Source organism: Aegilops tauschii, chromosome 7, assembly GCF_002575655.3.
Source record: "Aegilops tauschii subsp. strangulata cultivar AL8/78 chromosome 7, Aet v6.0, whole genome shotgun sequence".
NCBI lineage: Eukaryota > Viridiplantae > Streptophyta > Magnoliopsida > Poales > Poaceae > Aegilops > Aegilops tauschii.
Genome location: NC_053041.3, coordinates 565065827 through 565074680, shown reverse-complemented (window position 1 = coordinate 565074680; position 8854 = coordinate 565065827). Strand labels below are relative to the sequence as shown.

Below are 8854 nucleotides of genomic sequence, written 5' to 3'. Positions count from 1 at the left end.
ATGTAAAACTTACTTTTCATTCTGGGGGCACGTTGGCCGTCTATGGCCCTCTTTGCGACATATGCCACAAAGAGGACCGGGTTTTATCTCAGAAAATGATTTTGGTCTTCCATTTTTTGTAACATTTGGATCTTTCTTTGCCCACTCTGTCTTGCTCTGTTTAGGGGCGCTCTTCGTGGAAACTTTCACGGGATCACCTATGACATTAACATGTTATTCTGGCTCACATGGCTCCTCATGCACATTCCTTCTACTACCAACATCAGGGACCCTTTTCTTAGCAATTATATTCTGCAGACACTGCATCAACTCATCAAAGACGAATGGATCATTTGATGCAACATGGAAAGCTTCTGCTCCCGTTATACTGAGTTGACTATAGCAAGCACGCTGCTCTGCCCCTGGCCAACCCCAGCCAAACATGTCACTCTTCCGCTGTGCAGGCAGCCCACCTTTGGCAACTTTCGACATCCTCTTAAGGATGCAATACTTAGGTATTTCAGATATTTTCAGATGAACCAACACATACAGAATGTGTTTGCAAGGCAACCCTTTCCGAAGCATTCGTCCACAACTGCAGTCTATAGTATTCTCAGAGTTTTCAGCTCGATAATTCACGCTGAACTGAAATTTGCGGTTATTTCTCCATGTCACGATGAAGGTGTGATAGTCAACTCCAACTAGCGTCTCAAAAAACTCAAGCTCTCCCATCTTCTTCAGATCTTGTTGAACAATATAAAAATTGGCATGAGTGAATACTTTGGCAGCATGCTTCTCAATGTCCTTATATTCAGTGACTGCTGGTGGCGATGAATGATTAGAAATATAGTCATCATGCGCCTCGTTCTCACGTAGTCGAACTATGCAATTCTCATAATGCACAACTAGATCAACAATAGTCTTACCGCCGTCCAGGTGAAGGTGAAGATAAGAGTTAAGGCTTTCACTCCTCTGATTACTGCGCATACCCAGAAAAAAACCATCTGACAGATATGATGCTGCCCACAGACTCCTCTTCCTGTACATCCTACGCAACCACTCTTCTGTTTTATCAGTCTTCCATTTAAGGACAAAAGCGTGCCATCTTGCCTCAAAGTTGGCAGGAGAGGTGAAGTAGTACAAGAGTGCCCTGAACTCATTTAGTGATTTGTAATTAAGGTGCTTCTGCATATTTTTTCCACGTGCCATGAGCAGAGACGACGCAACACATCAGCCAAAACCAACCGAATAGCTCATATCATTGTAGCGTCTCCATCTGTGATGATTGACCTTGGCTTCTTCTGACAATTGGCCTTCATGAATGTCTAGAGCAGCCACACGTACGTTGCTTCGGTCTCGTCGGACACAATGGCACAACCAAACACTGTGGTGCAACGGTGATTATTTACACCAACAAAGGGGATGAACGGCAATACCATATCTGTTCATCTTATGCGTGCTGTCAAACACAGTCACATCTCCATACAACTGATAGTCCCGCCGCGACTGTGCATTGCACCAGAACATGCTCTTTAAACGACCCTCCTTATCGAGCACGTACTCAAAGAAGAAGTCTGGAGCCTTCTCCTTTCTGCTCCTCATAATCCCGATTGCCGTGTTAGCATCACCCTTCGCAATCAACTTCATTTTTTCTCGGCAACATAGGTTGTAGACGTCTCGTCTCAGAAACCCACACTTATCGTACGAACCATACCTGCTAATGAAGTTGTCCACGATGATATGCTTTCTGATCCCAGCTCCTTCCATCGCCAAGATCTCAGCTATTTGGTGATCTCCCATCACTCTATGTGACCGCAGAAATACCACCTCATCTGCTCTATCCAACAAATGGTTGTGATCATCCATAAAAGCTCCCACGAACCAAACTCCACGTCCTTTTCCCAACTTCACGACCAAATGTGCGCCACACTCGCAACGAGTCTCAGGTCTTAGCCTGCGGGTACGGCCCTCCGGGTTTAAAAATTTACTCAGTCGTTTTCCTGCCCTCGAGCAAATGTACCACGTATACCGAATAGTGGTTGAAAGACCTTTTCCTCGTTTCACCTTATCTTTTCTGATACTGGATCCACGGTCTTTGGCGTAGTTATTATAGAACGTGGAAGCCTCCCATTGTGATGCAAAGGTCATACCCATAACCTTCAACTTTGTCTCCAGCGCCCGTTGCTGGATTTCAGCCTCCTCAGTGTCCATATTAACTGCATCCTCATGCTCATAGCCATCATCACCACTCCAATCATCCAAGTTAGCCTACAATATTACACATAAGCAAGTGTAAGTTGTCATTAATAAGTTTTTATTATTGTATGACATCTAAAAGTTTGGACCGAACCTGACTTATGTTATCCGCGAAAGATTCAACACCATGATTTTTCTCGTTCTGGACGTCAATATCCTCCTGCACATAAAAAATCATATGCACATGTAAGTACCCACATGGTTCTTCGTCCGACGAAATGAATGTGCACGTCACTTACGTTTTCACTACAAGCACCATCCTCCTTCTTTTGAAAATCCTCATCAGGTAAATTATCGTACGACGACCAGGATTCATTGTCGCTGCTATCATCATCATTTTTTACTTCCATTAACATTCGTACGATCAACACTATCGCTACCATACCACTCACTCGTCTCCAAGAACGCATCCATAAATCCAGTTTCTTTCTCCATTGAATGACCTCACTACCAACACTGCAACATTTAAGATAAAAATTGATCTATCAATTCAAAATCAAACTAGATGTACTACGGTCATACCGATGAATAGTTCATAACAAACAAATGATTGCAGATAATTATTTGCAGCTACAATTTTTTTTGATAAACTAGACGGCTTACATGGCAAACCTAGACGCTGGCGTTTAGGTACGTGCACTCCGGCCTGCCTGGCCTGACTGCGGACGGCGAGGACGTTCCCGGAGAGGTTGATCACGCCGTTGCGGACGGCGACGGCGTCCGCGTAGGCCACGTCACCGCGACGACCTGCACGGAGGCCAGATCACGTACGGCGGTGACTCCAACAACGTCCACGGCGGCCAGATCCCGGGTGAAGACAGGGAGAATGGTCGGCGATCGGCGGGGAAAGGCGGCGATTGGCCGGACGGGGAGACGTTGGATTGGGCAGCGTGATCGCGGCTAGATCGGCGGGGAAAGGTGGCGATCGGCGGGGAAGGGCGGCGATCGGCCGGACGGGGCGACGTTGGAATGGGCAGCGTGATCGCGGCTAGATCGGCGGGGAAAGGTGGCGATCGGCGGGGAAGGGCGGCGATCGGCCGGACGGGCGACGTTGGAATGGGCCGCGTGATCGCCGCTAGGTCGTGGATCTTTTATTTTCGCGTGAGGGGCGCGGGGTAGATGCGAGTCGGCCGTATCGGCTCGAGCCGTGCGCTCGGCTCTACCTGTATGTACACGCCGCATGCGGCGCGGGATACGTTAAGCACCATATGCCCAAAATGCCCTTATACGTTAAGCACAGGGGTACCGAAGCAGAGCTCCTAAAACGTATAAAGGTAGTATTATCTTTGCACATGGCGTATAGCATACCCGCCCACCGCCCTACATCCGCCCGCGTGTGTACGTCAGAAAAAAAAAAACCCGGCGCGTTCCCTGCCGCCTCCCTCAGTCGAAACCCTAGTGCCGATCGTCGTTTCAGCCGCATCATTTCTCTCTAGCTGTCTCCGACGGACAGGCAAATAGCGACTCCTTCGCCCTCGCCCTCGCCCTGACGCCCTGATTGCCGCCCAAAAAACGCACAGTTCATTGTGTATGTACTTCATAACTTTATTCATGGTTTTTTGTTTGTACTGCCTGTTGTAGTCTGTAATTATCCATACGGACTTATTATTTTATCATATACTGAAGTTCTTTTATTTTTCTTTCACACAATGGAGAGCAAATTTTGTGCATTGTTTCATTTCTTGGCTCCTGTTCTCAAAACTTCTGCTCTTTCTTTTTGTTTCGTTAGTTAAGCGGAAGTCCAACAACGTTTGTAAGGAGGGCAGAAAATTGTCATTTTGATACAAGTCTCTAATAACATGTATCAGGCACATGATTTCTTTGCAGCAGGAAAAATAGATCTCCAAATCAAAATTTTGGTTTAGGAATTGTGTCCTCTTTTTCATTTGTTCAGGGGCATGTGCAGCTTCAGTCCTACGTAATACAGTTAAGTTCCAGAGAATGCTCCTCATCCATTACATATCCAATATATTGGATGGTAAACCTAAAATAGCGCCATTATGTTCTGCTGCAAGATTCCGTTGATTACATTTATGTAGGTTTATGTTTAGAGTGAAAAAAGGTCCTAAAAATACAATGTCATGGTTGATGTTCAGATTCTAGAAATAAATTAATGCCAGTATATAAGTATTTCTCCTAAAGATGCTATCTCCCAGAACCTCTCATGCCAATGCAGCAATATATCCATTATGAATTCACATTTGGCTTTGTCGGGTACATAGTGGCAGCCATTTTATCTTATATTTTGCCTATCATGAAATCTAGCTTATATTTGCTATTGCAACATTTCAATGGCTTAATTACTTCCTTCTTCCAGCTCGGTTCATATACACCTTCCTTTAGATAGGGAGTTTAGAAATCATCCTTCCCACTACTTCACCAGTCCTACTTATCATAAGTGACCAATCTAAGCTTGAGTGCTCGGGTTCCCCCAATTCTTAGTATCAGGCAACCATTGTTGCGCAATTGTTTCCATGGAAGGTTCTGCATCATTCTTTTTAGGATAGTTAGGATTCTACTCTACATTTTGGTGGCTTACCATCTCCATTTAAAGAAAAGCCACCCGCACCATCCAGTTAATCAAGCTATGAGAGGTTAATTAACCTAATCCATCGGGCACGCCCCTCGTGGGGAGCCTCGGATCCATGGCGGCGGCCCTGGCTGGTGGCACGCGGCGTAGCTTGCGGGCGGCGCCGGCGTGGACAGGTGGGCCACTTCCCTGGCCATGTGGATGGCGGGGAGGTGGTGGGCTTCGGCTGCGGCGACGGTTCTTCGCTGGATGTTGGTGGCCATGGTGATGTTCGTCCTCGACCCCGATCTACTCCGATCTGTATCGGATCCGGCACTTGGTGGCTTCGGCCACCGTTCATGGGTGCTGGCCTTGCAGATCCGGTGGCTGGAAGGGTTCCGGGGGAATCTCTTGGCCGGCGTGGCGGCCACTCCGATGGCAGTGCCTTTGGGTGTTGCTTCCCTCGTTGGAGGCTTCGGAGAGGACCTCCTTCCTTCTACCCCTCCCAGGAGCTCGGGTGAAAACCTCAGACCCCCCTGTTCCAAGCAACGACGACACCACGGTGGCGTGCTCCTTCCTGAAGGCGTTGCTCGGGGGCTGCTCAAGCGGCGGTGGAAGTGGTGGCGGTTCGGCGTCGACACGTGCATTCTGGTCAGCTTCATCCTGGAGGCTGCGGCGATGTAGGCGACGCTCGTCTGGTGGAGCTACTGCCGATGGTCGAGGCATCGTCGGCAGTCTGCGCCATCAGGCTCGGGGTGCTCAGGGGGAAACCTCAGATCTGGGTCTTCCGGATCGGATGATGATGGCGTTTTATCGCTTTCCCTTCTGGGGGCATCGTTTTGGAGCAAGTGCTGGCTGGAGGGATGGTGGAGCGGTGCTTCATCTCACACATTGATGGCGGCGGAGATCGATGGCATGGCGCTGTGGAGACTCGACGTCCGATGCGCGGAGATGGGCTCGCGCAGGAGGAGGTTGCTATCTGGCGTCATGGTGACGTCGATGGCAGAGTGGCCAGACAAGGTAGAAGCCTCAATATGATCTGAAGACCTGTGGAAGATTGCGGCGACGACACACGAGTGCGTCTGACCGGATTGTGCCCTAGACCTGGTATGTGGCTCGGCTGGGGCTTCCGAATGAGTTTCGGCTTCCGGCTTTTGATGTTAGGCTTAGGTGAGTGGTTTGGGTAGTGGCCCAGCTAGCACCCCTTCATCATATTGGATAGGAGTAGCGGCATATGTTGCCAAGATGATGGATTCAGGCACATTGTTGTAATACTTTGTACGGTCCTTGAGAATAATCAATAAAGTGGCCGTATGCATCTCCCAGATGCAGAGGCCAGGGGTCATCCTCCTTTTCTAAAAAATCTCCCTGTGTAGTCTTCTCATCCTTGATATCATAAACCTAATAGAATCAAGTCAAGTTTTGACACAACAAAAGTAATTGTTTTGAAATATTTGGAGAACTTATGTAATCTACCTTCAACTCTTATAATATTTTTACAACTGTTACAATGATTGGCGAATTTAGGAGCCGTCCATCCACTCGAATCTAACGGTGGAAAAATAGGAGTTACGAGGAGTTACAAGACTTAAATTACACAAAATTACAATTAATGGTGGGACCATTACAAAATTTAGGTGGGTCCAGTAGATTTTTCAAGGGTAGATATGTCAAATATTTGGAAAATTCCCCATGACCGTCTCTCCTCAATCTCGTGGTGTTCCCGTCAAATCTCTCAATCGCCCAAATGTCGTCAGCCTCTTATCCACGCCACTAGAATCATGCGCCGCCGCCGGGAAGCCCACCGTATCTAGCCTCCCCTGGTGCACCCCCTCCTCCACGGTCGGTCCGTATCCCACGTTGCAGGAGCCGCAGCAAGCCACGGGAGCCAGGAGCGACGGTGCTAAGCGGGCGGGGCCGGCAGCGCAGGCGGCCGACGGCGGCACTAGATCCGAGGAACGCCACGGGAGGCGCGTCGGGCAGGGACAACCATGGCCGATGGAGTCGAGCGGCGGTCAGTGAAGGCCAGCAGGCAGTGGAGTCCAGCCACGACCTTGCGGAGGAGCAGAGTTGTTGATGGAACAGATGATGAACTCTGTGAATAGATGGTTGAAAATCTATGAAGGTCTGAACTCTGACATCACCTAGAAACAATTTTGTTAAATCTTAGGCTAAAGAGTATGAAAGCAGTTACTGAAACATTGCAGTTTGCATATCCATCTGGTTTGGCTTTCGCAGTTGGAGGTCTGAGTGCATCCTATGAACATCACTAGTAGGAAAAGGGGCTTTTACCCCGGTTTGTATGGGCCTTTTGTCCCGGTTTTCGAATCGGGACTAAAGGGTCGTTACTAAAGCCCTAACCCTTTAGTCCCGGTTCTTACACGAACCGGGACAGAAGGTCCTCCACGTGGCCGCTGCTGCCAGCCCAGGCAGGGGGGCCTTTGGTCGGCCTTTTGTCCCGGTTGGTGTCACCAACCGGGACCAATAGGCATCCACGCGTCAGCATTTCCGGGCTGGGTTTTTTCTTTTTTTAAGGAGGGTGGGGGTTTTGGGGGTTAATTTAGGTGTTTCATATATTGTGTTAGCTAGCTTATTAATAGAGAGAAGTGTCCTCTCTTATCTCTGTGCTTGGTCGATGCTACGTACTATATACGTATGGAGAGGACTAGACACGCTAGCTAGTAAGCAAGTCGAACAACAAGTTCTCGTATATCTATCTGACACTACCGGCTACATATATACAATAATTATCTCTTACAATATAATCTCCTAACTAAATTGTAAGAACACAGGGTCCACATAGTATTCTCCGTTTTCAGCGATCACGCGGTCAAGGAAGAATGCCGCCAATTCCTCTTGAATTGCTCGCAAACGATCTTCTGCTAGGAGTTCATCCCGCATCCGAAACATCTAATTTGAAGAAGAGGGTCAATATATATATATATATATATATATATATATATATATATATATATATATATATATATATATATATATATATATATATATATGAATAAATGAAACTCGACACAAATGATGGTAATAAAATAAAATTGTGAATATTATTGCTTACGCACTTCGTATTGTTCGTCAGAGTAGCCCCGCTCACAGGTCGTGTGGCGGATAGACTCGCAAATGTAGTATCCACAGAAATCATTCCCTTGTTCCTGCCACAACCACTTTACAAGAAATAGAGGTCAATCTAACTGATAAGCAAGCATGCTAAATGGTATTGATGAAACTAGCGCTTGAATCACTAGGAGATGTGCGGAACATGCTACTATAGTACTTACTTTTGGGTGTCTAAATTGCAGCTTCTTCGGCAGTCCCGGAGCTTTTGTGGTGAATTTTCTCCAAACCCTGCCAGACAAAGAAAACAATTACTTGATATCAGGAAATGAACAAAGTTGCTGATATGGTGGATAATGATCGATTTAACTTACTTCTCGAGCATTTGAGTCATGTCCGCATAGTCCTGGGGATCTTTTCGTCTCGAGTCTAAGACGGTTACTACTCCCTGCTCAAGCTTAATCTCTAGGAGAATATAGTGGAAGCTGCGCATGCATGCATAAGTCATCAATTACATTACCATAACCTGGACTAATAAGGGAAACCGAATATGCACAAGACAGTAACACTCACTTGAAGTTTTAAGGAAAGACTATTATATCTTTGTTTTGATTTAATACCAATGATCGTAGCAAGTTGGCCTCGGCTTCTTTGGCATGTTTTTCAACCGTATATGCATCTATGAGATTTGTGTTAATGAACCCAATATCACCGATTTGTCTTTTCTTCAATTCGGCGATCTTCAATCTGCATAATATAGTGATGATAATTATAAATACATGCAATGAAAGAGCTGACCTATATAGAAAGACTTAATGACAGAAGTAGTACTACTTACAGACAATAGCAAGTGATCGTTGATTTATCGAGGGCCTTCTGATTGAAAAACTGGAAGAACTCCTCAAATGGAACATTCAGCAGTTCAATTCCAACGAGGTCATGCTTCGGTTTAACTCTCAGCGTCAAAGTATTCATCCAATCAGACTCTCTGCAGGTTTTCATGTACCAATCATGTAATCTTCGCATCATCGTTGTTAGAGA

At 46.7% G+C, this 8854-nt stretch overlaps 1 long non-coding RNA gene across 1 annotated transcript; it reads left to right on the top strand.

Moving 5' to 3' along the window:
- Positions 1-6438: 6438 nt before the first annotated feature.
- Positions 6439-8177, top strand: LOC141026429 (uncharacterized). The gene is made up of 2 exons (XR_012188536.1): positions 6439-6869; positions 8059-8177. It is a non-coding gene; the product is annotated as an uncharacterized lncRNA (long non-coding RNA).
- Positions 8178-8854: the final 677 nt, after the last annotated feature.